At 43.4% G+C, this 16,003-nt stretch overlaps 1 long non-coding RNA gene across 16 annotated transcripts in view; it reads left to right on the forward strand.

Moving 5' to 3' along the window:
* Positions 1-16,003, forward strand: part of LOC307181293 — a 359,275-nt gene that overhangs the window by 146,393 nt on the left and 196,879 nt on the right. For 4 of the 16 annotated variants that reach the window (XR_013826341.1, XR_013826342.1, XR_013826355.1 and 1 more), the window contains one exon: positions 5,244-5,290. The exons of 10 other annotated variants lie outside the window; for them this stretch is intronic. This is a non-coding gene — a long non-coding RNA (uncharacterized lncRNA). Of the gene's footprint in view, positions 1-5,243; positions 5,291-8,401; positions 8,425-13,135; positions 13,191-16,003 lie in introns of those variants that run through there. 2 more of the 16 variants (XR_013826353.1, XR_013826354.1) reach the window with 2 other exon arrangements.

Genomic DNA, 16,003 nt, shown 5'->3' on the forward strand with positions numbered 1-16,003 from the left:
CTTGGGTTCCACATGCATGTTTTAGCTGAAGGAAGAATACCTTAAACCTGGAGAGTTGAGACCCGTGTAATGGGTACCATGCAATATGACTTCAAAGGGTCTTCATTTGCTCACCGAACCTCTCCAATCCTATCACTGCTGCGTTTATGCCCCTGTACACATGCTTGTATCTCTTTTGGAGACATAGCAATCCATAGGTTTTACGATACTTACTAGTCAGGTACATTCTTAGGCGTTTAATATGCGGTGTTGAGTCCATTTCGTTGAGCAAGGAGTAGCTCTTGTCTATTCCATATTTGACTTAAGGAACTTTATCTGTGCTCATTTCAATCTCTGGTTTTATGCAGCACCCCAACTCACCTTTCCCCTTAAGCAAGCATAAGTTGGTTTTCTAAATTTGAGACCCTGTTCTGTTCTGTAATTCAGTTCCTGTGTAGCCAAGTTTACATTCCGTGTATTACTGATATCTTATGATGTTTCTTTTTCTGTGTGACTTATTTCAGTTAGAATCATCATAACTGAAGCCACTCATCGTGCTGCTAAGGGCCTGATGACACAGATTTCATTGCTGAGTGATATTGCTTTGTAAGTAAATACCACAACTTCTTTATCCATTTTTCACTTTCTGCGATGTTGAACTTGTACTGTAAACGAGGTTCTTGTAAACAGAGGCGTCCCAAACTTTGGGGTGGCTGTGTCTTTTTGATTTTAATTTCCCTAAGCTATAGGACCATAAGTGGCAGTGCCCTAGGCTCTGTTGCTTTGTTTTTTAGATGTTTCAAGAAACACCATACACTTCTCCCGAGTGGTTGTTGGCAATATACATCCCGCCCATCAGCATAACAAGGCTCCCAGTTCTCCATGGCCTGTCCTGCCTTTCTGGATTTTACACTTTTTTCAGATGGCCCTTTTGACCGGGGGGAAGTGAGACTTCATTGTAGTGCAGATTTCCTTTGCAAGCTTGCTTGGTTGGCCAAAAAGGGCGTATGCGTTTTTTCCTGAATATATTCAGGAAAAAACGCATACGCCCTTTTTGGCCAAGTGCATCATTGTGGACGTTCTGCCTCTTTTCCTATGCTTTCAATGCAATTCCAGTCTACCTCCTGAAATCGGTTTCCTGCAATTCTGCCCCGCTTTCAAGTCCTCTTGGCAGCCTTACTTCAGTCTATTTTTGGACGATAGCTGTCATTTATAACTCTGCAGGTTTGTGAATTACAGTGCCCCTGAGCTCCTTTCTTCAACTCGCTTTCTTGTGACCTGGCCGCAACACCGCAGGATGGCTTCAGGCCCTAATCTGGTTCCGGCACGGCACGCTGAGCCTTTGGTTATTTCCTTTTCCTGGTGGGAAATGAGAGTTAAATTTGCCCGTCCAGACACCTCCAGCTAGCCTCTCATTGGTTCCGGCTATTCCTGTTCATCTTCCGCAGAAATTGCAAACTGGGCCAAACAGGAGGTTAAAGGGACTGACTCTCCAAGTGGGGAGAGTGTTAGTAAAGCGTCTGGAATGTTGCACCCGAGTACCAGGGGAGGAAAACTGAGACATATTTGAACACGTCTCCCGATCACATGGTTGATCATACTCTAGGTTCCACATGCATGTTTTAGCTGAAGGAAGAATACCTTAAACCTGGGTAGTTGAAACCCGTGGAATGGGTACCATGCAATATGACTTCAAAGGGTCTTCATTTGCTCACCGAACCTCTCCAATCCTATCACTGCTGCGTTTATGCCCCTGTACACATGCTTGATTCTCTTTTGGAGACATAGCAATCCATAGGTTTTAAGATACTTACTAGTCAGGTACATTCTTAGGCGTTTAATATGGGGTGTTGAGTCCATTTCGTTGAGCAAGGAGTAGCTCTTGTCTATTCCATATTTGGCTTAAGGAACTTTATCTGTGCTCATTTCAATCTCTGGTTTTATGCAGCACCCCAACTCACCTTTACCCTTAAGCAAGCATAAGTTGGTTTTCTAAATTTGAGACCCTGTTCTGTTCTGTAATTCAGTTCCTGTGTAGCCAAGTTTACATTCTGTGTATTACTGATATCTTATGATGTTTCTTTTTCTGTGTGACTTATTTCAGTTAGAATCATCATACCTGAATCCACTCATTGTGCTGCTAAGGGCCTGATGACACAGATTTCATTGCTGAGTGATATTGCTTTGTAAGTAAATACCACAACTTCTTTATCCATTTTTCACTTTCTGCGATGTTGAACTTGTACTGTAAACGAGGTTCTTGTAAACAGAGCCGTTCCAAACTTTGGGGTGGCTGTGTCTTTTTGATTTTAATTTCCCTAAGCTATAGGACCATAAGTGGAAGTGCCCTAGGTTCTGTTGCTTTGTTTTTTAGATGTTTCAGGAAACACCATACACTTCTCCCGAGTGGTTATTGGCAATTTACATCCCGCCCATCAGCATAACAAGGCTCCCAGTTCTCCATGGCCTGTCCTGCCTTTCTGGATTTTACACTTTTTTCAGATGGCCCTTTTGACCGGGGGGAAGTGAGACTTCATTGTAGTGCAGATTTCCCTTGCAAGCTTGCTTGGTTGGCCAAAAAGGGCGTATGCGTTTTTTCCTGAATATATTCAGGAAAAAACGCATACGCCCTTTTTGGCCAAGTGCATCATTGTGGACGTTCTGCCTCTTTTCCTATGCTTTCAATGCAATTCCAGTCTACCTCCTGAAATCGGTTTCCTGCAATTCTGCCCCGCTTTCAAGTCCTCTTGGCAGCCTTACTTCAGTCTATTTTTGGACGATAGCTGTCATTTATAACTCTGCAGTTTTGTGCATTACAGTGCCCCTGAGCTCCTTTCTTCAACTCGCTTTCTTGTGACCTGGCCGCAACACCGCAGGATGGCTTCAGGCCCTAATCTGGTTCCGGCACGGCACGCTGAGCCTTTGGTTATTTCCTCTTCCTGGTGCGAAATGAGAGTTAAATTTGCCCGTCCCGACACCTCCAGCTAGCCTCTCATTGGTTCTCGCTATTCCTGTTCATCTTCCGCAGAAATTGCAAACTGTGCCAAACAGGAGGTTAAAGGGACTGACTCTCCAAGTGGGGAGAGTGTTAGTAAAGCATCTGGAATGTTGCACCCGAGTACCAGGGGAGGAAAACTGAGACATATTTGAACACGTCTCCCGATCACATGGTTGATCATACTCTGGGTTCCACATGCATGTTTTAGCTGAAGGAAGAATACCTAAAACCTGGGTAGTTGAAACCCGTGGAATGGGTACCATGCAATATGACTTCAAAGGGTCTTCATTTGCTCACCGAACCTCTCCAATCCTATCACTGCTGCGTTTATGCCCCTGTACACATGCTTGATTCTCTTTCGGAGACATAGCAATCTATAGGTTTTAAGATACTTTCTAGTCAGGTACATTCTTAGGCGTTTAATATGCGATGTTGAGTCCATTTCGTTGAGCAAGGAGTAGCTCTTGTCTATTCCATATTTGGCTTAAGGAACTTTATCTGTGCTCATTTCAATCTCTGGTTTTATGCAGCACCCCAACTCACCTTTCCCCTTAAGCAAGCATAAGTTGGTTTTCTAAATTTGAGACCCTGTTCTGTTCTGTAATTCAGTTCCTGTGTAGCCAAGTTTACATTCCGTGTATTAGTGATATCTTATGATGTTTCTTTTTCTGTGTGACTTACTTCAGTTAGAATCATCATACCTGAATCCACTCATTGTGCTGCTAAGGGCCTGATGACACAGATTTCATTGCTGAGTGATATTGCTTTGTAAGTAAATACCACAACTTCTTTATCCATTTTTCACTTTCTGCGATGTTGAACTTGTACTGTAAACGAGGTTCTTGTAAACAGAGCCGTTCCAAACTTTGGGGTGGCTGTGTCTTTTTGATTTTAATTTCCCTAAGCTATAGGACCATAAGTGGAAGTGCCCTAGGTTCTGTTGCTTTGTTTTTTAGATGTTTCAGGAAACACCATACACTTCTCCCGAGTGGTTGTTGGCAATTTACATCCCGCCCATCAGCATAACAAGGCTCCCAGTTCTCCATGGCCTGTCCTGCCTTTCTGGATTTTACACTTTTTTCAGATGGCCCTTTTGACCGGGGGGAAGTGAGACTTCATTGTAGTGCAGATTTCCTTTGCAAGCTTGCTTGGTTGGCCAAAAAGGGCGTATGCGTTTTTTCCTGAATATATTCAGGAAAAAATGCATACGCCCTTTTTGGCCAAGTGCATCATTGTGGACGTTCTGCCTCTTTTCCTATGCTTTCAATGCAATTCCAGTCTACCTCCTGAAATCGGTTTCCTGCAATTCTGCCCCGCTTTCAAGTCCTCTTGGCAGCCTTACTTCAGTCTATTTTTGGACGATAGCTGTCATTTATAACTCTGCAGGTTTGTGAATTACAGTGCCCCTGAACTCCTTTCTTCAACTCGCTTTCTTGTGACCTGGCCGCAACACCGCAGGATGGCTTCAGGCCCTAATCTGGTTCCGGTACGGCACGCTGAGCCTTTGGTTATTTCCTCTTCCTGGTGGGAAATGAGAGTTAAATTTGCCCGTCCAGACACCTCCAGCTAGCCTCTCATTGGTTCTCGCTATTCCTGTTCATCTTCCGCAGAAATTGCAAACTGTGCCAAACAGGAGGTTAAAGGCGCTGACTCTCCAAGTGGGGAGAGTGTTAGTAAAGCGTCTGGAATGTTGCACCCGAGTACCAGGGGAGGAAAACTGAGACATATTTGAACACGTCTCCCGATCACATGGTTGATCATACTCTGGTTTCCACCTGCATGTTTTAGCTGAAGGAAGAATACCTAAAACCTTGGTAGTTGAAACCCGTTGAATGGGTACCATGCAATATGACTTCAAAGGGTCTTCATTTGCTCACCGAACCTCTCCAATCCTATCACTGATGCGTTTATGCCCCTGTACACATGCTTGATTCTCTTTCGGAGACATAGCAATCCATAGGTTTTAAGATACTTACTAGTCAGGTACATTCTTAGGCGTTTAATATGCGGTGTTGAGTCCATTTCGTTGAGCAAGGAGTAGCTCTTGTCTATTCCATATTTGGCTTAAGGAACTTTATCTGTGCTCATTTCAATCTCTGGTTTTATGCAGCACCCCAACTCACCTTTCCCCTTAAGCAAGCATAAGTTGGTTTTCTAAATTTGAGAACCTGTTCTGTTTTGGAATTCAGTTCCTGTGTAGCCAAGTTTACATTCCGTGTATTAGTGATATCTTATGATGTTTCTTTTTCTGTGTGACTTATTTCAGTTAGAATCATCGTACCTGAATCTACTCATTATGCTGCTACGGACCTGATGACATAGATTTCATTGCTGAGTGATACTGCATTGTACGTAAGTACCACAAGTTCTTTATCCATTTTTCACTTTCTGCGATGTTGAACTTGTACTGTAAACGAGGTTCTTGTAAACAGAGCCGTTCCAAACTTTGGGGTGGCTGTGTCTTTTTGAATTTAATTTCCCTAAGCTATAGGACCATAAGTGGAAGTGCCCTAGGCTCTGTTGCTTTGTTTTTTAGATGTTTCAGGAAACACCATACACTTCTCCCAAGTGTCTGTTGGCAGTTTACATCCCGCCCATCAGCATAACAAGGCTCCCAGTTCTCAATGGCCTGTTGCCTTTCTGGATTTTACACTTTTTTCAGATGGCCCTTTTGACCGGGGGGAAGTGAGACTTCATTGTAGTGCAGATTTCCTTTGCAAGCTTGCTTGGTTGGCCAAAAAGGGCGTATGCGTTTTTTCCTGAATATATTCAGGAAAAAACGCATACGCCCTTTTTGGCCAAGTGCATCATTGTGGACGTTCTGCCTCTTTTCCTATGCTTTCAATGCAATTCCAGTCTACCTCCTGAAATCGGTTTCCTGCAATTCTGCCCCGCTTTCAGGTCCTCTTGGCAGCCTTACTTCAGTCTATTTTTGGACGATAGCTGTCATTTATAACTCTGCAGGTTTGTGAATTACAGTGCCCCTGAGCTCCTTTCTTCAACTCGCTTTCTTGTGACCTGGCCGCAACACCGCAGGATGGCTTCAGGCCCTAATCTGGTTCCGGCACGGCACGCTGAGCCTTTGGTTAATTCCTCTTCCTGGTGGGAAATGAGAGTTAAATTTGCCCGTCCAGACACCTCCAGCTAGTCTCTCATTGGTTCTCGCTATTGATGTTCATCTTCCGCAGAAATTGCAAACTGGGCCAAACAGGAGGTTAAAGGGACTGACTCTCCAAGTCGGGAGAGTGTTAGTAAAGCGTCTGGAATGTTGCACCCGAGTACCAGGGTACGAAAACTGAGACATATTTGAACACGTCTCCCGATCACATGGTTGATCATACTCTAGGTTCCACATGCATGTTTTAGCTGAAGGAAGAATACCTTAAACCTGGGTAGTTGAAACCCGTGGAATGGGTACCATGCAATATGACTTCAAAGGGTCTTCATTTGCTCACCGAACCTCTCCAATCCTATCACTGCTGCGTTTATGCCCCTGTACACATGCTTGATTCTCTTTCGGAGACATAGCAATCCATAGGTTTTAAGATACTTACTAGTCAGGAACATTCTTAGGCGTTTAATATGCGGTGTTGAGTCCATTTCGTTGAGCAAGGAGTAGCTCTTGTCTGTTCCATATTTGGCTTAAGGAACTTTATCTGTGCTCATTGCAATCTCTGGTTTTATGCAGCACCCCAACTCACCTTTACCCTTAAGCAAGAATAAGTTGGTTTTCTAAATTTGAGACCCTGTTCTGTTCTGTAATTCAGTTCCTGTGTAGCCAAGTTTACATTTCGTGTATTACTGATATCTTATGATGTTTCTTTTTCTGTGTGACTTACTTCAGTTAGAATCATCATACCTGAATCCACTCATTGTGCTGCTAAGGGCCTGATGACGCAGATTTCATTGCTGAGTGATATTGCTTTGTAAGTAAATACCACAACTTCTTTATCCATTTTTCACTTTCTGCGATGTTGAACTTGTACTGTAAACGAGGTTCTTGTAAACAGAGCCGTTCCAAACTTTGGGGTGGCTGTGTCTTTTTGATTTTAATTTCCCTAAGCTATAGGACCGAAAGTGGAAGTGCCCTAGGTTCTGTTGCTTTGTTTTTTAGATGTTTCAGGAAACACCATACACTTCTCCCGAGTGGTTGTTGGCAATTTACATCCCGCCCATCAGCATAACAAGGCTCCCAGTTCTCCATGGCCTGTCCTGCCTTTCTGGATTTTACACTTTTTTCAGATGGCCCTTTTGACCGGGGGGAAGTGAGACTTCATTGTAGTGCAGATTTCCTTTGCAAGCTTGCTTGGTTGGCCAAAAAGGGCATATGCGTTTTTTCCTGAATATATTCAGGAAAAAACGCATATGCCCTTTTTGGCCAAGTGCATCATTGTGGACGTTCTGCCTCTTTTCCTATGCTTTCAATGCAATTCCAGTCTACCTCCTGAAATCGGTTTCCTGCAATTCTGCCCCGCTTTCAAGTCCTCTTGGCAGCCTTACTTCAGTCTATTTTTGGACGATAGCTGTCATTTATAACTCTGCAGGTTTGTGAATTACAGTGCCCCTGAGCTCCTTTCTTCAACTCGCTTTCTTGTGACCTGGCTGCAACACCGCAGGATGGCTTCAGGCCCTAATCTGGTTCCGGTACGGCACGCTGAGCCTTTGGTTATTTCCTCTTCCTGGTGGGAAATGAGAGTTAAATTTGCCCGTCCAGACACCTCCAGCTAGCCTCTCATTGGTTCTCGCTATTCCTGTTCATCTTCCGCAGAAATTGCAAACTGTGCCAAACAGGAGGTTAAAGGCGCTGACTCTACAAGTGGGGAGAGTGTTAGTAAAGCGTCTGGAATGTTGCACCCGAGTACCAGGGGAGGAAAACTGAGACATATTTGAACACGTCTCCCGATCACATGGTTGATCATACTCTGGGTTCCACATGCATGTTTTAGCTGAAGGAAGAATACCTAAAACCTGGGTAGTTGAAACCCGTGGAATGGGTACCATGCAATATGACTTCAAAGAGTCTTCATTTGCTCACCGAACCTCTCCAATCCTATCACTGCTGCGTTTATGCCCCTGTACACATGCTTGATTCTCTTTCGGAGACATAGCAATCCATAGGTTTTAAGATACTTACTAGTCAGGTACATTCTTAGGCGTTAAATATGCGGTGTTGAGTCCATTTCGTTGAGCAAGGAGTAGCTCTTGTCTATTCCATATTTGGCTTAAGGAACTTTATCTGTGCTCATTTCAATCTCTGGTTTTATGCAGCAACCCAACTCACCTTTCCCCTTAAGCAAGCATAAGTTGGTTTTCTAAATTTGAGAACCTGTTCTGTTTTGGAATTCAGTTCCTGTGTAGCCAAGTTTACATTCCGTGTATTAGTGATATCTTATGATATTTCTTTTTCTGTGTGACTTATTTCAGTTAGAATCATCGTACCTGAATCTACTCATTATGCTGCTATGGGCCTGATGACATAGATTTCATTGCTGAGTGATACTGCATTGTACGTAAGTACCACAAGTTCTTTATCCATTTTTCACTTTCTGCGATGTTGAACTTGTACTGTAAACGAGGTTCTTGTAAACAGAGCCGTTCCAAACTTTGGGGTGGCTGTGTCTTTTTGATTTATTTTCCCTAAGCTATAGGACCATAAGTGGAAGTGCCCTAGGCTCTGTTGCTTTGTTTTTTAGATGTTTCAGGAAACACCATACACTTCTCCCAAGTGTCTGTTGGCAATTTACATCCCGCCCATCAGCATAACAAGGCTCCCAGTTCTCAATGGCCTGTTGCCTTTCTGGATTTTACACTTTTTTCAGATGGCCCTTTTGACCGGGGGGAAGTGAGACTTCATTGTAGTGCAGATTTCCTTTGCAAGCTTGCTTGGTTGGCCAAAAAGGGCGTATGCGTTTTTTCCTGAATATATTCAGGAAAAAACGCATACGCCCTTTTTGGCCAAGTGCATCATTGTGGACGTTCTGCCTCTTTTCCTATGCTTTCAATGCAATTCCAGTCTACCTCCTGAAATCGGTTTCCTGCAATTCTGCCCCGCTTTCAAGTCCTCTTGGCAGCCTTACTTCAGTCTATTTTTGGACGATAGCTGTCATTTATAACTCTGCAGGTTTGTGAATTACAGTGCCCCTGAGCTCCTTTCTTCAACTCGCTTTCTTGTGACCTGGCCGCAACACCGCAGGATGGCTTCAGGCCCTAATCTGGTTCCGGCACGGCACGCTGAGCCTTTGGTTAATTCCTCTTCCTGTTGGGAAATGAGAGTTAAATTTGCCCGTCCAGACACCTCCAGCTAGTCTCTCATTGGTTCTCGCTATTCCTGTTCATCTTCCGCAGAAATTGCAAACTGGGCCAAACAGGAGGTTAAAGGCGCTGACTCTCCAAGTGGGGAGTGTGTTAGTAAAGCGTCTGGAATGTTGCACCCGAGTACCAGGGTACGAAAACTGAGACATATTTGAACACGTCTCCCGATCACATGGTTGATCATACTCTAGGTTCCACATGCATGTTTTAGCTGAAGGAAGAATACCTTAAACCTGGGTAGTTGAAACCCGTGGAATGGGTACCATGCAATATGACTTCAAAGGGTCTTCATTTGCTCACCGAACCTCTCCAATCCTATCACTGGTGCGTTTATGCCCCTGTACACATGCTTGATTCTCTTTCGGAGACATAGCAATCCATAGGTTTTAAGATACTTACTAGTCAGGAACATTCTTAGGCGTTTAATATGGGGTGTTGAGTCCATTTCGTTGAGCAAGGAGTAGCTCTGGTCTATTCCATATTTGACTTAAGGAACTTTATCTGTGCTCATTGCAATCTCTGGTTTTATGCAGCACCCCAACTCACCTTTACCCTTAAGCAAGAATAAGTTGGTTTTCTAAATTTGAGACCCTGTTCTGTTCTGTAATTCAGTTCCTGTGTAGCCAAGTTTACATTCCGTGTATTACTGATATCTTATGATGTTTCTTTTTCTGTGTGACTTATTTCAGTTAGAATCATCATACCTGAATCCACTCATTGTGCTGCTAAGGGCCTGATGACACAGATTTCATTGCTGAGTGATATTGCTTTGTAAGTAAATACCACAACTTCTTTATCCATTTTTCACTTTCTGCGATGTTGAACTTGTACTGTAAACGAGGTTCTTGTAAACAGAGCCGTTCCAAACTTTGGGGTGGCTGTGTCTTTTTGATTTTAATTTCCCTAAGCTATAAGACCATAAGTGGAAGTGCCCTAGGTTCTGTTGCTTTGTTTTTTAGATGTTTCAGGAAACACCATACACTTCTCCCGAGTGGTTGTTGGCAATTTACATCCCGCCCTTCAGCATAACAACGCTCCCAGTTCTCCATGGCCTGTCCTGCCTTTCTGGATTTTACACTTTTTTCAGATGGCCCTTTTGACCGGGGGGAAGTGAGACTTCATTGTAGTGCAGATTTCCTTTGCAAGCTTGCTTGGTTGGCCAAAAAGGGCGTATGCGTTTTTTCCTGAATATATTCAGGAAAAAACGCATCCGCCCTTTTTGGCCAAGTGCATCATTGTGGACGTTCTGCCTCTTTTCCTATGCTTTCAATGCAATTCCAGTCTACCTCCTGAAATCGGTTTCCTGCAATTCTGCCCCGCTTTCAAGTCCTCTTGGCAGCCTTACTTCAGTCTATTTTTGGACGATAGCTGTCATTTATAACTCTGCAGGTTTGTGAATTACAGTGCCCCTGAGCTCCTTTCTTCAACTCGCTTTCTTTTGAGCTGGCCGCAACACCGCAGGATGGCTTCAGGCCCTAATCTGGTTCCGGTACGGAACGCTGAGCCTTTGGTTATTTCCTCTTCCTGGTGGGAAATGAGAGTTAAATTTGCCCGTCCAGACACCTCCAGCTAGCCTCTCATTGGTTCTCGCTATTCCTGTTCATCTTCCGCAGAAATTGCAAACTGGGCCAAACAGGAGGTTAAAGGCGCTGACTCTCCAAGTGGGGAGAGTGTTAGTAAAGCATCTGGAATGTTGCACCCGAGTACCAGGGGAGGAAAACTGAGACATATTTGAACACGTCTCCCGTTCACATGGTTGATCATACTTGGGTTCCATATGCATGTTTTAGCTGAAGGAAGAATACCTTAAATCTGGAGAGTTGAGACCCGTGGAATGGGTACCATGCAATATGACTTCAAAGGGTCTTCATTTGCTCACCGAACCTCTCCAATCCTATCACTGCTGCGTTTATGCCCCTGTACACATGCTTGATTCTCTTTCGGAGACATAGCAATCCATAGGTTTTACGATACTTACTAGTCAGGTACATTCTTAGGCGTTTAATATGGGGTGTTGAGTCCATTTCATTGAGCAAGGAGTAGCGCTTGTCTATTCCATATTTGGCTTAAGGAACTTTATCTGTGCTCATTTCAATCTCTGGTTTTATGCAGCACCCCAACTCACCTTTACCCTTAAGCAAGCATAAGTTTTTTTTCTAAATTTGAGACCCTGTTCTGTTCTGTAATTCAGTTCCTGTGTAGCCAAGTTTACATTCCGTGTATTACTGATATCTTATGATGTTTCTTTTTCTGTGTGACTTATTTCAGTTAGAATCATCATACCTGAATCCACTCATTGTGCTGCTAAGGGCCTGATGACACAGATTTCATTGCTGAGTGATATTGCTTTGTAAGTAAATACCACAACTTCTTTATCCATTTTTCACTTTCTGCGATGTTGAACTTGTACTGTAAACGAGGTTCTTGTAAACAGAGCCGTTCCAAACTTTGGGGTGGCTGTGTCTTTTTGATTTTAATTTCCCTAAGCTATAGGACCATAAGTGGAAGTGCCCTAGGTTCTGTTGCTTTGTTTTTTAGATGTTTCAGGAAACACCATACACTTCTCCCCAGTGGTTGTTGGCAATTTACATCCCGCCCATCAGCATAACAAGGCTCCCAGTTCTCCATGGCCTGTCCTGCCTTTCTGGATTTTACACTTTTTTCAGATGGCCCTTTTGACCGGGGGGAAGTGAGACTTCATTGTAGTGCAGATTTCCTTTGCAAGCTTGCTTGGTTGGCCAAAAAGGGCGTATGCGTTTTTTCCTGAATATATTCAGGAAAAAACGCATACGCCCTTTTTGGCCAAGTGCATCATTGTGGACGTTCAGCCTCTTTTCCTATGCTTTCAATGCAATTCCAGTCTATCTCCTGAAATCGGTTTCCTGCAATTCTGCCCCGCTTTCAAGTCCTCTTGGCAGCCTTACTTCAGTCTATTTTTGGACGATAGCTGTCATTTATAACTCTGCAGGTTTGTGAATTACAGTACCTCTGAGCTCCTTTCTTCAACTCGCTTTCTTGTGACCTGGCCGCAACACCGCAGGATGGCTTCAGGCCCTAATCTGGTTCCGGCACGGCACGCTTAGCCTTTGGTTATTTCCTCTTCCTGGTGGGAAATGAGAGTTAAATTTGCCCGTCCAGACACCTCCAGCTAGTCTCTCATTGGTTCTCGCTATTCCTGTTCATCTTCCGCAGAAATTGCAAACTGGGCCAAACAGGAGGTTAAAGGCGCTGACTCTCCAAGTGGGGAGAGTGTTAGTAAAGCGTCTGGAATGTTGCACCCGAGTACCAGGGGAGGAAAACTGAGACATATTTGAACACGTCTCCCGTTCACATGGTTGATCATACTTGGGTTCCTCATGTATGATTTAGCTGAAGGAAGAATACCTTAAACCTGGAGAGTTAAGACCGATGTAATGGGTACCATGCAATATGACTTCAAAGGGTCTTCATTTGCTCACTGAACCTATCCAATCCTATCACTGCTGCGTTTATGCCCCTGTACAAATGCTTGATTCTCTTTCGGAGACATAGCAATCCATAGGTTTTAAGATACTTACAAGTCAGGTACATTCTTAGGCGTTTAATATGCGGTGTTGAGTCCATTTCGTTGAGCAAGGAGTAGCTCTTGTCTATTCCATATTTGGCTTAAGGAACTTTATCTGTGCTCATTTCAATCTCTGGTTTTATGCAGCACCCCAACTCACCTTCCCCCTTAAGCAAGCATAAGTTGGTTTTCTAAACTTGAGACACTGTTCTGTTTTGTAATTCAGTTCATGTGTAGCCAAGTTCACATTCTCTGTATTAGTGATACCTTATGATGTTTCTTTTCTGTGTGACTTATTTCAGTTCGAATCATCATACCTGAATCCACTCATTATGCTGCTACGGGCCTGATGACATAGATTTCATTGCTGAGTGATATTGCATTGTACGTAAGTACCACAAGTTCTTTATCCATTTTTCACTTTCTGCGATATTGAACTTGTACTGTAAACGAGGTTCTTGTAAACAGAGCCGTCCCAAACTTTGGGGTGGCTGTGTCTTTTTGATTTTAATTTCCCTAAGCTATAGGACCATAAGTGGAAGTGCCCTAGGCTCTGTTGCTTTGTTTTTTAGATGTTTCAGGAAACACCATACACTTCTCCAGAGTGGCTGTTGGCAATTTACATCCCGCCCATCAGCATAAGAAGGCTCCCAGTTCTCCATGGCCTGTCGTGCCTTTATGGATTTTACACTTTTTTCAGATGGCCCTTTTGACCAGGTGGAAGTGAGACTTCATTGTAGTGCAGATTTCCTTTGCAAGCTTGCTTGGTTGGCCAAAAAGTGCGTATGCGTTTTTTCCTGAATATATTCAGGAAAAAACACATACGCCCTTTTTGGCCAAGTGCATCATTGTCGAGTTTCTGACTCTCTTTATATGCTTTCAATGCAATTCCAGTCTACCTCCTGAAATCGGTTTCCTGCAATTCTGCCTTGCTTTCAATGCCTCTTCATAGCCTTACCTCAATATATTTTTTAAAAATAGTTGGCCTTTATAACTCTGCAGGTTTTTGAATTGCAGTGGCCCTTAGCTCCATTTTTTAGCTCTTATTTTTGTGGTATTGCCCCATAACCACAGGATTCCTTGAAGCCCTATTTTTCTTCTGGGGTACCTGCTGTGCCTTTGGTTAATTCTTCTTACTGATGTGATATTAGAGTGACATGTGCCCATTGAAACTGCTACAGCTAGTTTCTCACTGTTTCCCCCTATTCCCATTCATCCTCTGCACTAACTGCAGACTGTGCGATACCAGAACTTAAAGGCATTGACTCCATGTTGGGATGTTGTTAGTAAAGCGGCTGGAATGTCGATCCGGAGCCCCAGGAGAGGAAAAATGAGGTGCGTTTTAGAAACCTTTCCCGATCATATGGTATACCAGTCGCTGGGTTTCCCAAGCATGGTTTAGCTGTAGGAAGATTCCCTTCAACCTGGAGTGTTGGGACCCTTGGACTGAGTAGCATGAAGTATTGCATTAAACTTTCGGCAGTTGCTCACCAAAGCTCACCAATCCTGTCAGCCCCAAGTGTCCAGCCTTATGTCTTATCCAGCTGTGGGTTTATATGTGGTCAATCCAGGTTGCATCACAGCCCCTGAGCGAATTTTGTAAGAATTTTTCTCTCTTTCATTGTTTCAGCGTTTTGTTTTTAAAATTTATTTCTATAATGGGGTTTAGCTCCTTTTCACTGCTGTGTTTGTGCTGCTCTGCACACACTTGATTCCCTTATGGAGATATATCAATACATGGGTTTTAAGATTCTTATTCCTCAGATATATTTCTCTGCGGTGTATAGGGTGTGTTGAGGCCTGTTCATTGAGCAAGGTGTAGATCTTGTCTAATACCTATTTGGTTTATTGAACGGTATCTGTGCTAATTTCAAACTCTGGTTTTATGCATCACCCCACCTCTCCTTTCCCCTTAAGCTGACATAAGTGTGTTTTCTAAATGTGAGACACTGTTCTGTTCTGTAATTCATTTCTTGTGCAGCCATATTTACCCTCCCTCTATAAGTGATATCTTATGATATGTTTCTTTTTCTGTTTGACTTATTTCAAGTAGTATTATTGGACCTAAATCCACTCTTTATCCTTCTACTAGCCTTATTACATTGATTTCATGGTGAAGAGATATTCCATTGTACATAAGTACCACATCTTCTTTATCCATTGTTCTCTTTCCTGGGATATTTAAGGTGTACTGAAGTTGAGGTTCTTGTAAACAGAGTAGCCCTAAACTGTGGTGTGCTTGTGTCTTGTTGATTTTTAGACTTCCCTAGATATACTCCCATGATTGGAAGTGTCCTATGCTCTGTAGCTCTGTTTTTTAGATGATTTAGGAACCACCATACACTTCTCCAGAGTGGCTCTCGGCAGTTCACACACTGCCCATCAGCGTATAAAGGCTCCCTGTTCTCCATGGCCTGTCCTGCATTTCTGGTTTTTACAATTTTTTAGGATGGCCCTTTTGACCGGTGGGAAGTGAGACTTCTTTGTTGTGCACATTTGCATTGCTTGCTTGCTTCGTTGCCCATAAAGTGCGTATGCGTTTTTTCCTGGATATAATCAGGAAAAAACACATACGCCCTTTTGGGCCAACTGCATCATTGTCGAAATTCTGCCGCTTTTCATGTGCGTTAAAGACGAGTCCAATCTATCTCTTGAAATCTGTTTCTTGCAATTCTGTCTTGCATTCAGATCCTCTTCTTTGCCTTACCTCAACATATTTTTGGACGTTAGTTTTCATTTATAACTCTGCAGGTTTGTGAATTGCAGTGACCCTGAGCTCCATTTTTTAAGTTGCTCTTTTGTGAGCTGGCCTCAAACCCGCAGGATTGCTTCAGGCCCTATTTTGGCTCCGGCGAGGCAGGCTGAGCCTTTCTTTAATTCTTACTCTTAATGGGAAATTAGAGTGATATGTGCCCGTCCAAACCCCTACAACTCTTCTCTCATTGGTTCCCCCTCTTCCCGTTCATCCTCCTCACAATTTGCAAAATGTGTGAAACAGAAGTTTAAATGTGCTGATTCTCCAAGTGGGGAGATTCTAAGTAGCGTGGCTGGAATGGTGAACAGGAGCACCAGGAGAGGATAAATGAGGTGCATATTAGACACATCTCCCGATCACATGGTGTACAGTCCTCTGGGTTTTCCATGCATGTTTTAGCTGTAGGAAGATCCCT

Source organism: Stenella coeruleoalba, assembly GCF_951394435.1.
Source record: "Stenella coeruleoalba genome assembly, contig: scaffold_34, whole genome shotgun sequence".
Taxonomy (NCBI): Eukaryota; Metazoa; Chordata; class Mammalia; order Artiodactyla; family Delphinidae; genus Stenella; species Stenella coeruleoalba.